Consider the following 26,136-nt stretch of genomic DNA (forward strand, 5'->3'; position numbering starts at 1 on the left):
ATAAATAGATAGTTTGCTGGTGAGAGCGTTGGGCATTAACGGTTTTTCCGCTCTTGAAGAGTTCATAAAACACCACAGCGCACGCCGCCTTTCAGATTGCAATCATAACGTTTTCTACCAGCAAACGATGACTTTTCACAGCCTTTTTCCTTTTAATTAAACTCGAAGAGCAATGCGTGCCGCAAAAGTTCTTTTTGAGGCACAGACGTCGACATGATCACTGAACGATACAACACAGACGCTAATGTTTGGCGGACTCAACTTGTGTGTGTTGGAAGGTTAATGTCAGACGAACAAACTGACGTATGTGTCAAATTCATACGCTGCGTTCTGTTCGCTGGCGCCATTTCTTAGTGAAACCGGAAAAGACTTACTGTATGCAAACACCTTGTCATATGGTTCAAGGTACGAAGAGAATAAGAAAATGTTGGTAACGAACATAGTGTGAAGGTGTCAGCGTATGTAATGTTGAGTGAACTGTGATTCATAATATACAGTAGCTGTTAAATCCACCATTGATGGATTAATTTTTACACAATAGCAGTGGCATTGTGGACATAACTGCCAGCCGAAGACAAACAGCAAACCAAATTTAATAAGAATCACGGAAATGCCGTTGTCTTCGTTTTTTAAGTTGCTTTACACTTCACCGACACAAATAGGTCTTACGGCAACGATGTGGGAAGGAAGCGGCCCTGGCCGTAATTAAATTATAGCCCTAGCATTTGGCTGGTGTGAAAATGAGAAGCCGCGTAAAACCGTATTCAGGGCTGTAGACAGTGGGGTTCGAACCCACTACCTCCCTAATACTGGACACTGGCCGCACATAAACGACTGCAGCTAGTGAGGTCGGTGAATTAGAAAGTAGTAGACAATATACTTTATCTGAGGAAACAAATTTGACGGCCACCTCTGTGGTGCAGTGGTTAGTGTGAACAGCTGCCTCCCCCGGAGGCCCGGGTTCGATTCAAGTATCTACCACGAAATTTGAAAAGTGGTACGGGAGCTGGAACACGATCCACTAAGCTTCGAGAGGTCAACGGAGTGGATTGAGGGGGACGGGTAGGGGCACGGCCGCTTCCTTCCCTCTTCTTTTGCCAAATTGTCTAATCTTCCCATCCACCCACTAGGCCCGGTTCAGCATAGGAGGTGAGGCCGCCTCGGCGAGGTACTGGTCCTCCTACCCAGCTGTTTCCCCGACCCAATATTGTATATTTATTTAGATGTATCATTTATATGTACGTATTTGATAATGGAAACCTTTCTCTATGCGCAGCAACAGGATGACTTCCTCCTAAGAGTTAAGTAATTCTTCCTGCACCAAAACTAGGTGGATTCCTTCCAGCGCTGTTTGATGGACTAGCAGTTTTAGGATCTCCGCTGGTGATGTAGCAACAACTGTCAGGGATGCAGAAGAGGCAAAGTAGGAGTTGAAGTAGAGCGAACGACATTATATGGCGGTGAAAGCAATTGCATCGTGCTGGAAATGTATACAGTACACATGAAGCTACCGCCACAAAGGTAGCGGCTTGGCATTTGCATGTGGACAGAAAACGCCGTGTGAATGAACTGGTACTTTGAGGTCTAACCCATGATAAAAATGGTAAGTTTGCCAAACAACCAAATATTCAAGAATTTCGAGACGTGTTTATACGAGATAACCTACCAGAATACCCTCGTGAAAGGGTTGTAATCAACTTAGGCGACTCATAACGTTTTGCGTAAAACGTAAATCTAAAGTATAGCTGTACGACTTGCCTCCTCCATCAGAGCTCATACGCTATTTCGGCACCAGTGCAGTCATCGCTCACAAAAAATACGTTTAGGAAACTGAATACACGCATGTGACATTCCCATACAAAACCAGAGGTGGTGGTTGGTGGTGATTATTGTTTTAAGATGAAGTACAACTAGGTAACCATTCTCTATATAACACTAATTAGAGAGATGAAACGGAAGAGATCCGACACTTCAAGGAATTAAGGTATCATCCAAAGGAAGACAGGAGCCATGAAGGTCGTGGAAATGAAAGGCTTCCTGGGCCCCTCAACTAATACTGCCGGGTTCGGAAAAGAACAAATGTTGGCCAAGGGAGGTCGGATAGGATAGGTGAACGTGAGGAGCATTCCGCATGTAAGTTAAATGATGCGAGGACTCGGCTAAGGGCCCCATGTTAGCCAACCCACTTTCCAAATTTCAGAGCCCCTGGAGCCCCTTTAGCAGCCTCCTACGAAAGCAGGGGATACCGTAGGTGTTATTCTACTGCCCCCACCCACAGGTGGGTTACGAAACCCAGAAAAAGAGCATCTGTGTGCACGTGATGACCGACGCTGTAAGAACGTTCACCGTACTTGGCGGACCTTAAACAACAGTCCACTTTAACCCCCAACTGAACCCGATCATCATTCTCATAGTTTTGGTGTTCTATTGCTTGAAAGCTACAATAAAATAGGTTCTCTGTTATAAATAGCAAGATTACTCGTAAATCTGTAAATCACAACCTCATACGATTGGGTCGTTGTTTGGATTTTCACCAAGAGATCTAAAACTGTACGAATCTCATGAGTCTGATCAACCTATAATATGTGAGAATCACTTGTAATATCATTAAAGACTTGTATTGTGATCGACAACCTCCACTCATCATGCAGGACTTTATCATTATAAGGTAGAAGATGTTGACGATAGCATACCTGAGAAACATAGAACACTAGTTCTATCATCTTGTAACTGTAGCATACATGAGTGACATCACAATTATGCTTGTGAGATAGTACAAACAGGTCATTAATTTAGATAGTCACACGTACGTTACAAACAAGGTTCATCCTAGGCCAGTATGAAACAAATATACAGGGTTATTCACCTAAGATGTTACACGGAAATAACGTATAAACCATTAAAGATATCGGTATTATGTTTTCATATTCGTAAATGATATCCAGGGGCTTCTAAACTAATGCGCTACTTATTCTCATGGGATGATTAATAACCGATATATTGATACTAACTCCATATTCTTAAATGGAATGGCAGGAATGTATACAGCTGGCCTAAAAGTTCAACTGCGTGTAAGTTTAAGTATCTAAGTATTTTCAAAATCAGATAGTTACTTTTTGAGATATCAATAAGAACGCATTTGGGCACCTACTCACTACTTTCGAGTTCTTATGGAAGATCTTGATGCACGAAATGCTGAACGGGGCAGGTCATGATGGACTCTGGCAGTGGCCACCACGATCACCTGACCTAACCCCTCTGGACTATTTCTATGGGTGTATATCAAATCGAAAAAATTGGGCCAGAAAGTTTTGAACAATTACAGCAACGTATTCGTGAGGCCTGTGCTGCAGTGAAACCTTTTGGGTGCAGCATCAGACAGGATACGGTCAGCCAAGGACGTATTGGCACGAAAGCTGTTTCCTGGCATTGATTCCAGCCACAGAACGGATACCAGGCATGCACTGTAAACTATCGTACACATAATGTGATGCATCGTAACATACCCTAGGTGTGTATCGTTATTGTATGACTGGCGAACACACAACGGGGAAGGGAGATTATTCGGACATTATTCATTTTTTTCTAGAGGGAGCTCTTCCGGTGTCCTATATTACGTTTATTTTTCAATTCATACAGTAGTATGTACTGTACACTCAAACCAGTGACAATTATAGCTTTCGTTATGTTCCTTTGAAGTCGAAGTAATTACTTTATTCCTCTTAAAACATCACACCTCCCTGTCCTGTCATGAGTTCGCCTGTCATACACACATTGCAAACCCATCACACGTGTACGATACGTTTACATTCCTGGTATCCATTCTGTGGCTGGAATCACACCCAAGAACCTGCTTGCGCGTCAATGTGTCCTTGCCTGACATCACGCCGTCTGATGCGGCATGCAAAACAGCGCATTCTATTCTTATTGATATCTCAAAAACTAACTGTCCGATTTTGAAAATACTTACATGTTTAAAATTGTATGCAGTTGAACGTTTAGAGTAGCTGTACGAATTTGTGCCGTTCTGTTTAAAAATATGGTGTTAGTATCAATATCTCGATTATTAATCACCTCATGAGAATACGTAGCACATTATTTTATAAGCTCCTGGGTACCATTTACGAATATGAAAACGGAATGCCGATATATTTAATGGTTTAAAATTTATTTCCGTGTAACGTATTAGGTGAATAACCCTGTATAAAACGCTGTGTATATCGAGGGAATAGACTAAAGGTTTTTGATGAGTCACCAAGTTAACTGAATTACCTAAGTAGATTGTCCGAGACTTAGGCTCTACGCTACGACAGTATAGAGGAGATGCTAGATACTACATCACAGTCTGCCAAGCCCACTGAAGCGCCCGCATCAACCGACCCTATTAGCAACATTTTCACACCATTTATAACAGGGAATGACATTACTAGTATCACTCAGTAGAAATACTAAAAGGTGCAGTACGAATGAGCTTCATTCTTACTTTGACGTGGGAGTCTCTAACAGTGATGAAATTCGCATTATCTTCGTCATCGACTAACAAGATGTATACATCCTACCACATGAATGCTCCCTCAGTATTGAAGGACACAGAAATAAGGCAGGTGGAAGCGGTCCGAGCACATCTCAAATAAAATTGCCTGGATTGAGTGGACGAAAATCATATGTGCTTGGCCTTCATCAACTGAGCTATAAAAAGCCTCCAAGTGATCTGTAATCCGACCGCGTGTTATCTGTCTTTCGTTTCCGCAGTCTCAAATCTGTTAATCCGCCTTTCATTGTCATATCAATAATCTTTCTATGCTGTGTATTATTATCTACAGTTTTTTTTTATATTCACCCATTTTCACTCGCTCTTTGTCCAGCTTCATGGCTAAATGGTTAGCGTGCTGGTCTTTGGTCACGAGGGTCCCGGGCTCGATTCCCGGCCGGGTCGGAGATTTTAACCTTAAATAGTTTATTCCGTTGGCTCGAGGACTGGGTGTGTTGACCCCAACATCCCTGCAACTCACACATCACACATAACCCTATCTTCCCCCACAGTAACACGCAGTTACCTCTGTGGATCAGCGGTAGAGTGTCGGCCTCCGGATCCCAAGATAGCGGGTTCAAACCCGGCGGATTTTTGAAGGGTGGAATAAAGTCCATTCGACACTCCATGTCGTACGATGTCCGCATGTAAAAGATCTCTGGTGACACTTTTGGTGTTTACCCGACAAAATTCATTAAATCTCAGCCATAGACACCCAAGAGAGTTTCGGTTTACTCGGTCTGCCAACGTCGAAATTGACGAGCAGACAGCCAGAATGCATCAAATTGAAATGTCTGCACACGGTAGCTGAGGCCATACGATTATTATTATTATTATTATTATTATTATTATTATTATTATTATTATTATTATTATTATTATTATTATTATTATTATTATTATTATTATTTACCTACACATAGCAGATACCGCCCACCCTAATCGGAAGGCCTGCCTTACAAAGGCTGCGCCCGGCTAGAAATAACAACACGACATTTTTACACCGGGTCTTTCAGTTTTCTTAACGATTGATTTTTATCTGGGATGGAACCATTTGGTTTCTCATTCACGATGCCCATATAACAGACTCGGATGTACTGAATGTTTTACTATGATCTCTGGGTACTGTATCAATGGAGTATTGACAGAGGACCATAACCAAGCCTAGTAATATTCTTGTATTAAGAGCAAAATTAATGTATATCAAAAACAAAGCGATGGTGTGATTAATCTCTAGAAATATTTAGCTAAAAAATCTATTTTTAATACGAATGAAGCAGGCCACTCCGAATGTAAATTACTAAGTACGAATGTCCTAACTAAAGAAGGACCCTTGCCAACCGTGCTGATATGAGAGTTGAAAGAAATATTTGGTATACTTCTGATGGAGACCAAACCACTGCAGTATCATCGCCAGTACGCGATTTGTGATCATTATTGCTAGCAGTGTTATGTTTATATCACTGGAATTGCAAATTTTATCCTTCACGCTTTCCATTGTTCAGAACAAGTTCTCGAAATGTTTGCTTTTACACAGTTACAACAGTGTTGTCACCTTGTGGAGATGAATGGCAGCAGAAGAGGCGGATCCTTCGGCAACTTTAGCTACAATCAGTGTTACATTTATTGTTTATCAGTGTAATGGGTGTAGAAAACTTTAGGCCGTTCCTTCAAACTCTATGATAATGAGAATGAGACATATGAGGTCACGGGATTCCCCTAAATGATCATTTTACTCAGCCTGAATAAAATTATGTGTAGCCTAGAGAGTAGTGCCTTGTTTCCCGACTTTATATACCGACTTTCATTAAATTACCTCCAGATATTGTGTTGTGATGTGCGTTCCTACATACGGACAGACAGACAGACAGACAGACAGACAGACAGACAGACAGACAGACAGACAGACAGACAGACAGACAGACAGACAGAGAAGACCGTTGACTGTTACTGTGGACACGGCCGGTAGAGAAATACCATGCATTTTTTATTATGAGCAGTGTATAGACAAAAATCTTATTTCACAAGTACAGATTTATATAGAATTGGAAGTTTGGCTTTCTGTATTTCCTGCTATCAACATACACGTCTGTGTATTTTAAGCGGTCTCTTAAATAACCATGTTTATGAGGTATTCTTCTTCTTCTTATTCTTAATCTGTTTACCCGCCAGGGTCAGTTTTTCCCTCGAACTCAGAGAGGGATCCCACCCCTACCGCCTCAAGGGCAGTGTCCTGGAGCTTCAGACTTTGGGTCGGAGGATACAACTGGGGAAAATGACCAGTACCTCGCCCAGGCGGCTTCACCTGCTAAGCTGAACAGGGGCCTTGTGGAGGGATGGGAATATTGGATGGGACAGGCAAGAAAGAGGGAAGGAAGCCGCCGTGGCCTTAAGTTAGGTACCATCCCGGCATTTGCCTGGAGGAGAAGTGGGAAACCACGGAAAACAACTTCCAGGATGGCTGAGATGGGAATCGAACCCACCTCTACTCAGTTGAAATCCCGAGGCTGAGTGGACCCCGTTCCAGCCCTCGTACCACTGTTCAAATTTCGTGGCAGGTCCGGGAGTCGAACCCGCACCTCCGGGGTTGGCAGCTAATCACGCTAACCACTACTCCATAGAGGCGGACATGAGGTATTCACAGTTAAATATTTCACACAATTCTGATATGTGCGTAATCATATTCATATACCTAAACGGACTTATGCGGTAGGCTATGTGGTAAAACAACGTTGTCCACGTTTATTTAGCAACAAATTATTAATTTAGTTTGAATTCAGTGTCTTCTTGTTTTTTGTAATTATCGATCTTACAGCAGTAGAGAAATTTTCATCTTGAACTTAATTTCCGGGCATATGGATTGGGATATCAGGAAGACCCAAGTTAGCTATCGTTGACAAGTCCCGTGACACGGGATCCGTCTAATTCCAATGAGAGGGGACATTAAGCCATCCAAGAACCGTTACCATAAACGACAATCAGGGACGAATGTTCTAGCAGATGTTAGAGTCCCTCGCCGCTGGGCAGTGACTTACCCTTTTGAAATACCCTTTGAAGGTCATGTAATTTCTCATGAAAATCCATTCCCATACACTACACGCTCCTCATAGCCTATATCGCGGTCCCAAATGCCGACCGTACATACAGGGCATGTTGAATGAGTCAATTTTCGAAACAGATGAAAGGTAAGGGTGTATTCGGCCCGAAGGCAGGTCCGATCCTCCACAGAGTTGTGCCTGAGCCGGAGTTTACGTACGGTAGGGTGACCAGTTCCTTTCTGCTCCTCCATTTCCTTACCTCCACCAACAGCGCGTGGCAACCCATCCAAATCTTGACCATTCCCTATGTTGCTTAATTTCGGAGATCTCACGGGATCCTGTGTTTCAACACGGCTACAGCCGTTGGCGTAAACAGATAAAGAACCTACAAATAACGTAAGGAGATAACGTAAATATTTTTACCCGATAAACAACCCGTGTTCTGCAACTTGTTCAATAATCTTCAGAAATATTATGAACAATGTGTGGCCCATGATGGTACATACACTGTACCAAAGCAATTAAACTAAATTTCACTCTCGTTTTGCCACATACTGTAATTACGTAATGCAGTCTTAATAGTCAACACATTTGACCTCTTGACCGGCTTCGATTAGATTAAACACGGAGAACTGCAGACCATTGCGAGCTTCTTCACTGATTCCCCGATCATAGAGACTCCTTATTTATATTTGATAATTACAACACGTTGATACGAGTTCTCGAAATCCGAAGTATTCATCATTGTCAGGGCCTGTACGTTCAATCCCAGGTATTGTCAATTTTGGTTGTCTTACAACAACAACAACAATATTAATAATAATAATAATAATAATAATAATAATAATAATAATAATAATAATAATAATAATTTATGACCGAGCTGCTTGGCCTTGTTCGTTAACGCGCTATGGCTATCGAGCCAAGCTGTGATTTCGAGAGGCGTGTGGGTTCGAATCCCTCAGTTGGCTGACTTGTTGTTTTTCTGCGGTTTCCCACTTTCACTCCCAACCAAATGCTGAGAGAGTTCCTATTTATAGAGCACAGCCGATTCCTTCCTTTTCGTTACCCAATTTCATTCACCATCATTCATTTCATCATCTTTAGCTCGTCAACTCTGGTTGGCACCACATCAGTTCATTCGGTCGTAAAATAGTGCCACAAGATTTCATCTCACTTCATCCCTGACACTACTCTATATCATGAAATGGGACTGATGGGACTTAGAACATTCATCCAGATGAGCCCTGGTGCAAACGGGCTGGAGGAGAGAACTGGACAGACCAGGTACAAGGATACGTAGTTGAATATGACAGAGTTAGAGTAATTGACATACAGGAGAATATACCAGGCGGCCCGCGAGCGCCGTACTTCCTATTTACGAATATCCCGCATACTCTAGTGTTGCATGGGATGCCTAATCACTTGTTTTCGAAGGAGTGCTACAATATGATGTATTTCGGATATTTTGATACAAATAGCAGCCATTTTACTTCGTACGTTCTATAACAGGGTGCATTTGTAAATACGCCAAAGATAAAGAAAGTATCATTTAATAACTTATTAGTTTACACATGTGCAGGCATTCCACCCCATGAAAGACATGTTTGTATGGAAAAATTAATACTTATCGTTATAGCATCAAAGCTGAGAAAATTAATTGTTATAGCATCAAAGCTGAGAAAATTACAATGTCTCACTTGGATCTACCAGAATGTTACCTTTTAGAACTACTGATAATATACATGCTCAAAAACTAGTTCCTGATGGTGCAGGCAGTGCTGAACAAGTCTCATGGTGTCTGTATTGACACGTTTCAGCGTTTCATGTTTCACTGCAGCACAGGCCTCTCGAATTCATTGTTGTAATTGTTCCAAATTTTCTGGCCCATATAAATAGTCCAGAGGGGTTAGATCAGGTGATCGTGGTGGCCACTGCCAGAGTCCATCACGACCTGCCCCGTTCAGCATATCGTGCATCAAGATGTTCTATAAGGGCTCGAAAGTAGTGAGTAGGACCACCATCATGCTGGAACCAATGTTGCAGTACTAGGTGCAATGGAATATCTTCTAGAAGGTTTTCTAATGAAACGTTAGTCTCTAAAAGTTCCAGGAATGCCTACCAGTGGGACTAGGGGCTATAAAAACAGGACCAATGATGTAGTCTCCAGGAATACCGCACCACACATTATCCGCCCACTGGATTTGCGTATGCTGTGCACGAGCCCAGTGAGGGTTGGCTGGAGCCAAGACCAACTACATAATATCAGACATTAATGCAGCTATCGATATTAGTTAAAAATGGCGCCCCGATCGTTTTTCTTTCTCAAATGTAAATATGAGCATGTTCTTTCTGTTGGTTTGGTTTCATTAGGAAACATTAGTGTAGTGATGTTTTTATTGAAATTTGGTTTTAAAACTATTTTGATATAACAGGTCGTGTCGATCGTATTGCATGCCTGGGTGTAATTCATATTACAGAAGATGCATTTACATTCAGATCAAGTGTAGGCCTGCTTAATGCATCGTGACGATTTCGTAGTTACGAGTAATTAATTAGGGTGCATTTAAACAATCGAGGATAAATTTGTCAATAGTGAGGATGTGTTTCGTGTACATGATGAGCTCGTTTCTTTCGGATAAGGCAAACACTCTGTGTTGGTGACAATCCTAGTGCATTTCTCAATTAGTATACCTTTTGAGAATTTTAAAAGTGAGGTTATAAAAAGTGATAAAGCTATTTATTTTACCTGTGAATGAAGTTTATATCCTCTTTGTTAAATTAGAGGACAAGGTATCAACTGATATACTGTCACATACAGTACGTATTTACGACGCCAACGATTTGGGTGTGAAAGTGATTTATACGATAATGCATATGCTACCAGAGAACTTCAAATAGATTCTCCTATTGATTATATGAAGTGAAACAGATATAGTATAACAGTTTTGTGGATCATTATCAGAATCACTGTTATGAGAGAATTGAAATTCGCGACAAGGTTATATTTCTAACAAGTTCCTTGAACGAGGTAGGCTATTATATTTAAAAGCGTATGGTAACAGAAAGGTCATTCAAATAAATGTATTTCTAAAACAAGTACTGGTTTATAGGAAGAAGATTTAAGGCCTGGAATAATTTACCAAGGGTGCCCCCTACTATATCTACACCAATTAGATACATTTCCAACTTCTTTGAAATCACTTAAGAAAAGACTAGGGAGGCAATTGATAGGTAATCTGCAACTTGGACGACAGTGATTGGTTAATTAAGTGAACGCATCAAATATTCTCCCAGGACAGTTATTTTAGAATGCAATCCAGTATTACCTATTCCTTTTACCATACTAGTTCATCTATATAAATAAAATCGTAACGACCGTGTGTCTGTACATTGGCTATTTTGTCGAAATTTCCGTACAGTTATCCTTTTCAGGTGTAATAATGACCATCTGCATATTTTTATCTTTGGTAGCTGTTTGTCTGTTTGTTTGTTTGTCCTTCGATAACTTGAAAACTACTACATATATTCCCACCAAACTTCACATTTAGAATCCACCTGTCCTTCGGTAGGTTTTAGGGCAAATTTTGTTTCTAAATCTCTGAACTGTCTGGGGGTTTATACGAAACCGAAACCGTGATATTGCACTCCCTCAAAATATACACAACCAAACTTAATGAAAATCTACCTGCCTTAATGAAAATTATTTCTAAAACATTTTTCTCATGTACATCATTTCGATAACAGGATTAATAAGGGAGATATCATTAACGGACCGTTTTTCGGTACAAGTCCCACCGGACTTAACGCAAGAGCGGGTGCGTGTAAAGCGTATTTCTTGCAACTTGAAAACTACTGAAGATATTTGAACGAGGCTTTATATTTAGCATCCACCTGTCAAAGGGTGGCTTTATTTGGTGTCTGTTTGTTTGTTTGTTTGCCTGTTTTTCTGTTTGTCTCTCTTTCTATAACTTGAAAACTACTGGATATATTTACACCAAACTTCATATTTAGAATTCACCTGTCCTTGGGTAGGTTTTAGGGCAAATATTGTTTCAAAATCCCTGAATTGACTGCGGGTTTATACGAAACGGAAACCGTGATTTTGCACTCCCTCAAAATATACACAACCAAACTTAATGGAAATCTACCTGCCTTAATGAAAATTAATTTCTAAACCTTTTTTCTCATGTGCATCATTTCGATACCAGGATTAATAAGGGAGGTATCATTAACGGACCGTTTTTCGATACAAGTCCCACCGGACTTAACGCAAGAGCGGGTGCGTGTGAAGCGTATTTCTTACAACTTGAAAACTACTGAAGGTATTTGAACCAAACTTTATATTTAGCATCCACCTGTCCAAGGGTATGTTTTAAGGTCAATACCATTTGCAAATTCCCGGAATGGACGGGGTTTTATACGGAAACATAATGGTGATTTTACTCTCCCACAATATATAAAGTACAAGACCAACCTGACTAGAAATCGACCAAACTTGATGGAAATCCAATTCTATTTTTTTTCCCATGTGCATTTTTTCAACAGGAAGATTAATAAGGGAGATATCATGAAAGATCGGTTTCTCAGGCTAAGTCCAGCGGACATAAAATGGTGTTATACGTGGAGCAGATTCTTATTTTTCTATATCTGTGCATTGACGACTTTGGCGAAATTTTCGTACAGCTTTCCGTTTAAGGGGTAATAATGAACATCTGCATATCTTTTAGCAATAGTTTCCTGAAAGTCCTAAATTTAACCCACTCGCTCAAATTCAAGATTGCCTCACAATCTGCCACACGAGCTGGAGAATTGAAATTAAGCAAAATTATACGTTTTAATCGGTAAACTACGGAAAAGTTCCAAGATCTTTAAATATTTCATTTTTTATGCCGAAGAATATCGAAATATGGATTCAATTTTAATGATGGTGCAGACCTTCGTTTCGAGGTATTTCGTGGGATAAACGGGAAGTTCTATCACATAACGGATGGCACATCCGTTCAATTTGGAGTGATCTTCAACCTTGGTCGTATGAATTTTTGTCGAATCTGTATCCCTTAATCGTTAGATTCGTCTCTATTTCTCCATTCTAAGCTAATTTGGAATTTTTACATGCATAATTCATACATTCAATCACTTACAGGAAAGATAGAATCTTCAAACTCTACACGAACATTGGACCACCCAGAACCCATATGTGACCCAAATGATGTCACATAATTATTCGAAAATTAATGCAGTTTAAGACATTCTTACACAAATTTCACCCTATTCAACGTTTCTAACGCAATCTGATCTACGAATAGATGAGATGCGAGAAAATACCATAGGACCAGCTATTTAGGCCACTAAATACTGCGTCTTATGGTACAATCCTTTGTCGATATGACGTACCGTTTAGCAGCAGTTAATCTATAAATGAAGGTCTTCAATATTGTAAACATGTGTATACATTCGTATGTCGATCTATATATATTCTTTGATGTCGATTTGTAGCGATCGAGAAAGGGTGTGCCTGCTATTGTAATCAGTACTCCCCACACCGACTTTGACTGGCAGTGGGAATTGGGTCCTTCTCCGGTGGTGGTGGTGGTGATTATTGTTTTAAGAGGAAGTACAACTAGGCAACCATCCTCTATATAACACTAATCAGAGTGAAAATATGGAAGGGGTCCGACAATTCGAAAAAAGAAGATATCGGCCAAAGGAAGACAAGGGCCACGAAGGGCATGAAAATGAAAGGCTCCCTAGCCCTCGCAAACCTAATAGCGTCGGGGTCTGAAAAGAACAAGAGTTGACCAATAGAGGTCGGATAGGATAGATGAAAGTGAGGAGCCTGGCACAAGTAAGTGGAAGCAATGCCAGGACTCAGCTAAGGGCCCCGTGGTCGCCAACCCACGCTCCAAAGTTCAGAGCCCCTGGGGCCCCTTTTAGTCGCCTCTTACGACAGGCAGGGGATACCGTGGGTGTTATTCTACCGCCCCCACCCACAGGGGGTAGGTCCTTCTCCAACTCCTGTGTAACTGACATTAGTAAGGAGGGCCTACCATTGTAATGAATAATTCACTTTTCGATTTGACTTGCAGAATGCATGCGAGCATGCAATTTTGTTCAAAATTCCCCTACCCGATTGTGGTTGGCTGTAGGCCAGGGTGCCCGCCATTATAAACAAATTTAATGAACCCTTTGGTCCATATTGAGGGATACCTACCATTCTTACCTATCAGCAAAGTTCACGAGATCTGTCTCTTGGGTCGTATCGGGTTCTTCGTCACTTGCTGAGGTAAAGGTAGGGTTCAGTAATTCTAATCTATCTACTGGTATGAATGGACTGTTTAAAAGATTCCTATTTATTCAGAAAAATTCTGAAGCAATCTGATATGTCAACGGTATCATAGAAGTCAATTGTGTCCACTGGACACCACAATCTTTTTTACATAAAGGTCAGAACACTGGTGTGAGACTTTAACGTAACTGCCTGATGGGCATTCTTACTAGAAACCATCGTCTCAATTATTAATTATTTAAGAAAGGAAAGTCTGGAAATCCTTAAATTCGGCTTCCATGTGAGACCACATGTGCCATCATAGTGATTAGTTATGGTCCAGCCCTCGTAACACGAACTCTGGACTCTGGGTATAATTAAGGCCGTCCTATCGGTGTGTGCCACACAGTGGTTCTACGGCATGGACCCTTAACTGAATCGATGTGACCTGCGTCTATGTCATGGACCGACATCTAAACTTCTAAGTTACTTTAAAGTCATTGTGGATGATGACCGCAAGGAAATGATGCTACAGTGGCATATGGCCCTAATCTAAATCACTGAGGTTGATGATCCCCTGACCATCCAAGTGCCTAGGCTGAAGGCTGAACAAAAATAAATTACATCGGTTGATGACCAAAGTTTCCACTTTACTATCCCCAGCATATTCACTGCTCAATCAATCAAAGTTCAATAATTACAACAATAGCAATGCTCACAAATTTGTGGCAGTAAAATCCATTTTCTTCGGATATGTCCCCTTAATCGTTACTTTAACATTTAAATATTCCCCAGAAAACAAACTGACATTTCCAGAATGCATCTCCAAGTTATTCGCTTGATTAAAGTTGTTTCAAAATGCGGTTTCACTGAATTTAATAATTAAATACACTGACTGACAGAGCAAATGCAACGCCAAGACGGAGTGGTCAGAACTTTATGCCAATTGCAGGGTAGACTGACGTCACTGAGGTATGCTCATGATGTGAATTGCGCCGCTGTGCTGCGCACGTAGCGAACGATAAATGGGAATGGCGAATGGCCCACTTCGTACCGTGATTTCTCAGCCGACAGTCATTGTAGAACGTGTTGTCGTGTGCCACAGGACACGTGTATAGCTAAGAATGCCAGGCCGCCGTCAACGGAGGCATTTCCAGCAGACAGACGACTTTACGAGGGGTATGGTGATCGGGCTGAAAAGGGCAGGTTGGTCGCTTCGTCAAATCGCAGCCGATACCCATAGGGATGTGTCCACGGTGCAGCGCCTGTGGCGAAGATGGTTGGCGCAGGGACATGTGGCACGTGCGAGGGGTCCAGGCGCAGCCCGAGTGACGTCAGCACGCGAGGATCGGCGCATCCGCCGCCAAGCGGTGGCAGCCCCGCACGCCACGTCAACCGCCATTCATCAGCATGTGCAAGACACCCTGGCTGTTCCAATATCGACCAGAACAATTTCCCGTCCCGTCGATTGGTTGAAGGAGGCCTGCACTCCCGGCGTCCGTTCAGAAGACTACCATTGACTCCACAGCATAGACGTTCACGCCTGGCATGGTGCCGGGCTAGAGCGACTTGGATGAGGGAATGGCGGAACGTCGTGTTCTCCGATGAGTCACGCTTCTGTTCTGTCAGTGATAGTCACCGCAGACGAGTGTATCGTCGGCGTGGAGAAAGGTCAAATCCGGCAGTAACTGTAGAGCGCCCTACCGCTAGACAACGTGGCATCATGGTTTGGGGCGCTATTGCGTATGATTCCTCGTCACCTCTAGTGCGTATTCAAGGCACGTTAAATGCCCACCGCTACGTTCAGCATGTGCTGCGGCCGGTGGCACTCCCGTACCTTCAGGGGCTGCCCAATGCCCTGTTTCAGCAGGATAATGCCCGCCCACACACTGCTCGCATCTCCTAACAGGCTCTACGAGGTGTACAGATGCTTCCGTGGCCAGCGTACTCTCCGGATCTCTCACCAATCGAACACGTGTGGGATCTCATTGGACGCCGTTTGCAAACTCTGCCCCATACTCGTACGGACGACCAACTGTGGCAAATGGTTGACAGAGAATGGAGAACCATCCCTCAGGACACCATCCGCACTCTTATTGACTCTGTACCTCGACGTGTTTCTGCGTGCATCGCCGCTCGCGGTGGTCCTACATCCTACTGAGTCGATGCCGTGCGCATTGTGTAACCTGCATATCGGTTTGAAATAAACATTAATTATTCGTCCGTGCCGTCTCTGTTTTTTCCCCAATTTTCATCCCTTTCGAACCACTCCTCCTTGGTGTTGCATTGTCACTGTCAGTCAGTGTAAATTTAAATGATTTAACGAAATGATAAAGAACAGTAAATTTTATCTCCGCGGACTCTGGTTTCTTCACAAATTCCTACGCAGCTGTGATGTAAATTCAGTCTTGTGATATTTATCTTGCTGGAAAGGAATTGTTACATAATTCATGTCCAGTTATATATCTTGTCTCATGATCTCACACTTTAAATCTAGTCTAGCCCTAACCGTTATTAACACTTGGATATCCTAATAATCTACGTACAAACCAAACAACTTGCCATATAATTACGATGTCATATCTCGTCATACCATTTATAAATTTTGCGCACCCCCCACAGACAAACCATAATCACAACCATCGCTCTATATTTTGGACAACCCTGAATTTGTTTACTCTGTTCCTTTTACTCGAAGTTCGTGATTTCAAATGTTCATTACGTCCCCAATTAAACAAATTTTACAGTATTCCACAATACTCAGGTTATTACCGGCTATGAATTTCAACTAAATCCAGCATTTTAACGTTCTCCCCGGCCGAGAATACAATCTCAATTCCACGCCTGTCCCGTTATCATACGGTGTAACCCTCTCAGCTGAGGCCTCTCGTCCCCAAGTTCGCTTGGCAGTAAGATGAAACACCTGGTTTGTTCCAGTTGACTGGCTTCTCAAAATGCTCCCTTTTAAACTCTGCCGACATAATTAAACAAATACGATGTTCTAACCAGCAAAATGTACAGATTATGCTTCAAGATGCCCACAATAAATATACGCGTCGCAAATTAATACCGCTATGGATTTCTATGTATTTCTTTCCATTCCCAACATTATAAAATATTCCTCGGGCTATCATGTCCCGGCTTCAATGACAGGTCCAACCTGATTCACAAATCTCATATCAACTCATACGACAAAACTAACCTCTGTTTCCCAACTCCACAACCATCACCGACAAAGAACTGGAATAAAATCCTTACTAGAAATCTCGACGTCTAATATCGCACAATGCATTAATCATGAGTAACTTCGCATAACATGATATCGTATTTTTTTATAACTCGATTTTTACGAAAAAATGACTGAAACATTCTACTAGATCTTTTTATTGTCAGTCAGACACAGTTTAAGATGGGCCTAGAAAACGTTTCTCTCCGTGACCAAATTCATCACGCTAGATTCTCACCCGACAGCGCGCTTCCAATCGATTGAAAATGAGTAACCGTGGAATCCTACATTATTAACGTCAAATTGCAGACAGAAAATTTTTACGTCGAATGAACATCTTAATTTGACATCACAAAATATAGGCAGTACACTCACACGGATGACGATCTACATTGGACTTGATATCACTTCGAAACCCTATTCAATAACTTTTTACAACATTATACGGCACTCGCAAGACTTCAAAAATTTATCCAAGTGGAAAATAAAACAAATAACTCTTTTAGTCGTATTCTCACATTTACAAAACTTAATACGGGTGACCACTGCGTCGTATATCCCCATTCAAATACACTTTTAGAGATCATGAAACAAGATATAATAGGTAGTAAGATGGAAAGTCACCTACCTCATGTAGCCACACCATTGTTCGTCATAGGGCTCACCTGCGACCCTGGCATTTTATTTAGCCATTTTTACATTCATGGCTTTACAGATCATTATTATATTTCTTCAGGTTTCCTGGAATAAAGCATAAAACAAAGAAAATACCCTTCACTTGTTTGTGGAGCGCACACGATGGACTATAATTACTTCCGCACACGAATTACTTTATCACATTAGAATTTATTCAGTACTTTAACCGTCCTATCTGGTACAATTATTTCCACTCAAGAAACTATCTCCACATGGAGTCAAGACCCCAGCCGCAATGGCTAAAATCTGCAGTTGAACTCAGTCTACCTTTGTTGTTTGATTTCACAAAGCAGCTCAACAGTTTTTCGTCCGCTTCGTACTCTAAATGTCGGAGAAGGAGACTTCGTCATGGCGTCCCTTCATATTTATAGCAGTTACCCCCTCTCTTCGAGTATCTCCCTTTGCCGCCAAGAAAATTGCTATAAATTTTCTGACTTAACTAAACTGTAATTTCAAGAGTTTTGAAAGCGACTACATGCTTGCTACATCTCTGGCGGTAGTGTTCATGGACATTTAAAATTTATACGGGTTCGATTTGTGAGATGATTGACCTCCTTTGATAGGCGCTATATTTTTTTGACTTGGCTTGGGCCACGCCATGTACACGCGCTTTGAAGTAGTTCACAAAAATGACTTGAGATTCTTCCGGCGTCGGCACGTGTGCCTGACGTCACGTACCCCAGAGCGTGGGACCGAAAGTAATCACCCCCTCACCACGTGTCTAATCCATGCTATCAAGAATCGAACTTCTAAATGATTTGTCAATTTATGCATAATGTTCTTAGAGCACAAAGGTCATGGGTTCAGTACCCATCTAAAATGTGACTAGCATTAGACATAGTGGCCTGCTATTTTAATGGAAACTCACCAATTCTGTGTGACTGGCTGTAAGCTGGCTGGCAGAAGGAAAACGGCCTGCATTATAATGACAACTGCACAACTCAATTTTGACTGGTAGTAGGGAAGTTGCCTGCCATTATAACAAAAAATCCTCAACTGTAATCTGTCTGGAAGTAGGAAAGGGGGCCTGCTATTTTAACGAAAACTCCCCAAATCGATTGTGACCAGGCAATAGTTAATTGGGCCCGCAATTATAATGTAAACTTACCAACTCGATTGCGAATGGCAGCAGGTAAGTGAGCCTACCGTTATCATCACAACTCTGCAACCCACACTTTATATTGGAAACAACGTTTGGGGACCTCCCCGTGCTATTTCTCTGATGACGCTAAGAGACATGCAATTTTAAAACAATCTTATTTACTGCACGTACAGTATTTAATTCGATATCCGTATACAATGTAGAATACCGTAGCTACGCACGGGTACATTTGCTAGTAGAAAATATTTATATTTAGAATTATCCACATATTGCTTATCTAAACATAGGATATGAATTTCTAGATAGTATTCGTTTATTACACAAAGTAAAGTATTCTGTTCGTTATTATTGACAACTTAGCAATTCAATACGATAATCAAAAGGTACTGTTTATGTGTCACAGCCGTGTTTACATTGAACCAATGCGTTGGCCATGTTGTTTTTGTATTAAGGTCTGATATTATTGTAGATGGTCTTGCTGGAGCCCAATAATGGAGATTGTGGTAGTTGACGATAGAATCATTCGAAAAGTAATATTCACCGCTCCATAAGATGTGCATGACAAAATGTGGATCTTGTTGTAATGCGCGGCCATTCTTTGGCAGTATGTTACCCTGCGATCAAAATTGTCTCTATATAGTTGCTGACGTACGTGGGCCTTATACCGGTGCCATTTTCTCTCTTTCAGGGTCTTGGTATTGATGTTCGGGATATTCCTAGCTCATCCGCAGCTCGTCTTTGCCCTAATTAACATTAAATATGTGCACGTTGTAACTATGATGGTTTGTATATTATTATTAATCATCATCATCATCGTCACAGTTAAGTGAAGTTCAAATTACTGTGAGAAGGATTGCGTTCAAAGTATTGCAATACATTATGCACGACCCCAGTATTTTCACAGACGGTCCTGTCTCTGCTCATATGTGTCTTGAAATCCATTAGCTCTTAACTGCAGCTCTGTTCGGCTAAATACATGCATAGAAGGCAGACGTGTGTGCATACCGTCAACTATATTTAGCAGCATTCCGACCAGATTCTCCATAGATTAAAATGATGTCTGTGTATTCATCGTTATTGAACACACGAGCCATTGCCGATATACAGACAGCAAATACAGTGCTGCTGTACCATATACCAGGGGTGGCATTAGACGGGTAGCACTGAGGAACATGCTGCGAGAGACCATCCGGTTGTTATCTCTTCATATTCTAACGTAACGTGCCTGCTGGCATTAGTGCCCCTGTGAAAATCAGTTAGTAGACATCCCATTCATCATTATCGCATGAGAGACATTCAAAAGTAGAAAGTATGGCACTCGGGGGCCGCCTGGTATAATGTGGAACAAAGTACGAAGTGAATAAAAAATGTCGCTAAAGAACATAGCGTCCAGATTCCTATTCCATGTCCGGCTCCATGGCTAAATGGTTAGCGTGCTGGCCTTTGGTCGCAGGGGTCCCGGGTTCGATTCCCGACAGGGTCGGGAATTTTAATCTTAATTGGTTAATTTCGCTGGCACGGGGGCTGGGTGTATGTGTTGTCTTCATCATTTCACTCTCATCACGCGCGTAGGTCGCCTACGGGAGTCAAATCAAAACACCTGCATCTGGCGAGCCGTACTTGTCCTCGGACACTCCCGGCTTTAAAAGCCCTACGCCATTTCATTTCCTATTTCATTCATGACTACCACATTACAGTGCATATAATATTAAATGAATCGTGATTCATAATATACAGTAGCTGTTAAACCCACCATTGACGAATTTGTTTTTACACAATAGTAACGGTATTGAGGAGATAGCTATCAACCGAAGAAAAAGAGCAGACCCAATTTAACAACAATCACTGAAATGCCTTTGCTTTTCGTTTTTGTTTTACGTCGCACCGACACAGATAGGTCTTATGGCGACGATATGGCAGGAAAAGGCTAGGAATGGAAGTCAGGGACCTTGGCCTTAATTAATTAATTAATTGCTGGCGTAACAATGGGAAGCCACGAAAAACCGTATTCAGGGCTGCCGACAGTGCGGTTCGAACCCACTATGTCCCGGATGCAGGTTCACAGCTGCGCGCTCCGAACTGCGCGGCCAACTCACCCAGTGAAATGCCATTATTAAAGTGTTTTATGAGCCTAGGACATGGTGAGCTACCGCATTTCATTTTCTCCCGCTAAGAGATATCAGGATGACTAAGGTCACGGGAACAGGTAGTTTATTCTTCTCTTCATGACTATCTATCATCGTTTACCTTCCTTCCCGCTAAATGACGCATGATAAAAGGATCAATCAATCAATCAATCAATCAATCAATCAATCAATCAATCAATCAATCAATCAATCAATCAATCAATCAATCAATCAATCAATCAATCAATCAATCAATCAATCAATCAATCAAGTACCACTGCTCTGCACTTTGTGCAGGCGTCCAGTTGGCAGATTCTCTATTCGTTGTCTACCCATTATTTTCGTAAGTAGTTGCAAGGAATTTGGAAATTTATTAAACATCTCCCTTGGTAAATTATTCTAATCCGTAACTTCCCTACCTATAAACGAATATTTGCCCCAATTCGTCCACTTGAATTCCAAATTTATTTTGATCTCACCTGCTTCTACCTGCTTCTGAAAACATCACCCAGGCTTATTCTAAATCTAAATCTGTTTTAGATGAGTGGAAGCAGAAGGGAGGGGAAACTCCTCAACTAACAACAATAGAAACTACAACAACAATTATTCGGTGTAAAATCATTGTTGCTGAATATCTCAATTGTTATAGATGGTAAAGTAAAACTGTTTTAGATATACAGTAAATATTCGAAAGGAATATTTCATAGAAATGTTTTTATACGCATTTTTATATTCCAGAGATATCTGTAAGTTTGCTAAAAATGTGTTAGGTGCGGATACCTTATACGGTGAAAGATCTGAAACAAGAAATTTCAGGAATTACATCTATATAGTATAAAGTTCTTCAGTAAAGTAGGTTGGCATCTCCTTACTTTGCTGCCCCTAATATTACTGCACCTCGGTATACTTATCAGTATACTATGTAACATTTTACACTTTCCGAATACCACCGAACTCAAATTCTATCAAGATGTTTTTCCGTGATGTTCACACAAGCAACCAAACACGCAGACAGAGAAAAATTGAACGGAACCTACCTTCGACTTACGTATACGAACACTAAATCCGAGATAAAAGTAAAGTACAGGCCTAAGGCAAAAATATTGAAATGGACAGAAAAAAAAGTAGTTTGATATCTACATTAAACTCCATCAAAGCAGGTTGTTTGTGCAACCCTTGTCCCGTTTCTCTACAGGGTCGGATGTGAGGTGAGATGAATCTCTCGTGGTGGGTTTTTATGACCGGATGCCCTTCCTGACGTTTACCTCATCAGAGGAGTGAATGGGATGAGATGAATGACGTGATACTGTATATGCTAGTAGGAAGGGAGGGGGTGCCAGCTAATCAAGCTATCCACTACACCACAGAGGCGGGCATTATTATTATTAATATTATTATTAATGCTATTATTATTGCTGTAATCAATATTTATTTGTTTATTTACCTCAAATCGTACAGATTTTGTGGAAGTTCTAGTGAAAAAGGGCATGCCCCATGTACCTTACTTGCTTCTCAAACCCACTAAGCTAATATTACAATAATTGTATTATTCACATATTTTCACTCGTGCAGTAATCCATTCACTCGACAACACTTAAACTCCTTTTCATTCCCGTCCGTGTACACACAGAGATTTACATCTTATTACATGGTTTGTAAATTGTATTAGAGGCAAAGGTTTTATTCTAGGTAGTAGCTCATTCCAGAGACGTGCGGAGCGGCCGTAGAAATCGGACTGGTAGGAGGTGGTACGGGTAAATGAGGGCCAAGACTAGCGCCTCTGCGGACAGAGCTAAAATGATAGGGAAAGGCGGTAAAACGGGTCAAGGTTAATGGAGCCGGTGAGGGATTTTCGGTTCTTTTGAGAATGGTTTCTATTGAGGGGAGGTTAGCTGACTAAAGATGCGAGCGGTAAGTCATTAACCTCTCCGCCCGATTCTGTATTTTCTGAAGTTTGTTTATTATGAAGACCATTCAGAAAGAAATGAGCCTGAGGCTATGAAATGAAAACAGCTGAAAGGATCGTAATACAATTGTCTGCGGAAGAAGATGATGATGATGATGCTTGTTGTTTAAAGGGGCCTAACATCGAAGGTCATCGGTCCTGCGGAAGAAGATGCGGTCCCTCTAAGAGCGCTGAGGTCCTAAATTCACCGTTGGAGGGACTTGGGTGTACACCACGTGACGACAGGGCGAGCACGCGCACTCGTTGATCGTCCAATGCATCCAGTCAGTGACATGGAGGCTTTAAAAAAAGAGCAAGGGGATGTAGAGCGTCTCCTGACAGCAGAAGGAGTGAGTGGAACGAAAATTCACCTAAGAATGGCACAAACATACGGAGATCACTGCACGTCCGTGGCTAGGGTCAAAGCTTGACACAAGCGAGGTGGAATTTCACTTCGAAATTAAGAAGCTACCGATCCAGACATCTAAGGAGGAAATCTGGAAGATAATTTCAGAACTCGAATCTAAACGACCGGTGAATAAAAGCGAGATAATCACGGATCTCTGGAAACATGCAGTCGAGGAGTCCATCCGAAGCATTCATAAGATCTTATTCTGCATGTGGCTGACAGAAAATCTGGAAACTTTTGGACCTCGGCAGCAATCCACCCATTACAATAAAAGGTATACAAGTCAGAACTTAAAAACAGAGCTACCGGCTTTATTCGTTCCTATAAATTAACATCTCTTGTCTTGGGCCTTACGTTTCGAAATTCTGATCCTTCAAATCGTACGTCACTTGAGATTTTCTTGACATCTTTACGGTACTGATGACACATTTTTTTCTTATAGTAAACTCATAATATTACGCTGCTAGGACTCCGGTATACTAAAGAGAATTCTTGATTATCTGAACTTCTTTCCTCAGCCTCACCGTCTGGAATTGTATGACAGCAATTGATCATTTCACACGCTATTCGTGCGACAACACCTCGCGTCGCATCTGGGTACGCTTCAGCATTGTCTGGATACTGCTAGTGCACTATCCACGTCGGGTTTGGGGACGACCTGTTATTGTTATTCAATAACTTACTCTCAGAGAACGATTTATGGTATATTTTGGGATACCGTAGCATTACTGTTCAATACTTAGAGAAAACTTAGACACAAGCCGATCAATGACCACTGCTTGACTGAAACAAGCTCTCCTCACTTATCTGGTCTTGAAATCATCTACTGAGCTGCTCGACTCAGCCTGAAACTAATGCCGGCGGATTTAACGTCTTATAATAAACATTACAGAAGTAGCTCATGCGCTGAGAATTTTTACTTTTGTTGCGTCCAGTCGTTTTTGAGGACAGATCGCAGAAGGATATAAATAATCAATATCCGTTTGAAGATTTCATCTGACGACGAATAATAAATCACCAATAAGGGAGTCTCGGTGCCTCTATCAGCAAGAGAGAAATTCAAAAAGCTATCCGAAACAGCTAAGCGAAGATATCAACAATCACTTATAACCCTAGCAGAAGATTCTACCTATCATTCTGGCCAATTGTACTAGAAGGCCTCGTGTGGGCTCTGATCAGTCCAAATAAAACACCTAAATGATGGGCGGATGGCACCGATACCAATGAAAGCAAAGTCTCTGAAGGTATATGATTTTACCCACCTCCTTCCTAACCTTAAATTACAAAATACTTAGCAGGTGCCTAAAGCGAAGGTTAACTATCTTCAAGGCAGACGTCATATATAAAATTCAATGACATGGGATCCCGGGTAGAACCTGCTGTACCACAGAGTGCGCCATTCGGGTCAGAGTGAGCAAATCCTCGGTCAAGAGGGAAAGACAAATATTATTCATTCTGCACTTTAAACATGCCTTTTACCCAAACAATTACTTTTGTTTAATTAAAGTACATATGGCTCTAGGATTTGCAGTCAAATTAATTACACTCTTGAGGAACAACCTACAAGGAGTTTCTTCACGAGTCTGCTTCAACAGTTAATCTCACCCGACCCATACATATTAATTAAGGAGTAATAAAATTATGCACATTGTCTGTTTTTCTGTTTTCTTCTTCATTTCGATGAGCCACTACTCTGTTGTCTCACTGCTACAGGAAACCCTTACTCCCGCAAATTGAAGTTTAAGCAGATTTCGTCACTCTCATTCTTAACTCTAGCCGGAATTCAGAGTAGTTATTTAGCAGAGTCATGGAGTAAAGTAGATACTCTCACGAAAGACTGAACGTTAAAGGAATATACATGCTAGTACTAGGAGACAAACGCAGAAAAATCACACCACAACCTTGGGGAAGACGTAAAAGTATTAGAGATCACATATTTGAAGACAATCAGAAAATGATAAAATGGATATGGACAAATAAACTAAGTCACTCGGAGCTCTGTTACAACGGGAAAAATACAGATCTTTGTCATTCAAACAGAGAACACAATGAAAATGAAAACATACAACCTATTATCCAGTCAGTGATCGAGTCAGGGATGGAATGAATGAAGCCTCCATTTTGCGGCGAGGATAGGCTGCCGAAGTCTGTCGCACTCCGCTGGAGCAATGATTAATGACTGACAAATGAAATTAAGTGATAGTGGAGAGTGTTGCTGGAATGAAAGATGACAGGGAAAACCAGATTTCCCGGAGAGGAAACTGCCCTGCCTCCGCTTTTTCTAGCACAAATTTCATGTAGGGTGACCGGGATTTGAACCGCGGAACTCAGCGGTGAGAAGCCGACGCGCTGTCGCCTAAGCCACGGATTCAAGAGAACACAGTATCAATACATTTTACTTGAATAACATTCTTTATATATCCCGCATTTTAAGTGTTCTTTCTTTGCTAGTTGCTTTACGTCGCACCGACACAGGTACGTTTTATGGAGACGATGGGATAGGAAAGACCTAGGAGTTGGAAGGAAGCGGCCGTGGCCTAAGTTAAGGTACAGCCTGGTGTGAAAATGGGAAACCACGGAAAACCATCTTCAGGGCTGCCGACAGTGGGATTTTAACCCACTATCTCAAGGATGCAAGTTTACAGCCGCGTGCCCCCAACCGCACGGCCAACTCGTCTGGTATTTTAAGTGTTAAGGTTATTTCAGTAACGGGTTGGTTTTTCTGACAATGCTCAACTTTAAGAACGGTTCACAGCTCTTTCAACATGGTTGTCTTCGTCTTATCAACGTTGGGA

At 41.6% G+C, this 26,136-nt stretch overlaps 1 protein-coding gene across 3 annotated transcripts in view; it reads left to right on the top strand.

The window, feature by feature from the left end:
* Positions 1-26,136, top strand: part of LOC136875017 (hemolymph lipopolysaccharide-binding protein) — a 97,880-nt gene that overhangs the window by 13,430 nt on the left and 58,314 nt on the right. The window lies entirely within an intron of this gene.

This window comes from Anabrus simplex, chromosome 5 (genome assembly GCF_040414725.1).
Source record: "Anabrus simplex isolate iqAnaSimp1 chromosome 5, ASM4041472v1, whole genome shotgun sequence".
Lineage (NCBI taxonomy): Eukaryota > Metazoa > Arthropoda > Insecta > Orthoptera > Tettigoniidae > Anabrus > Anabrus simplex.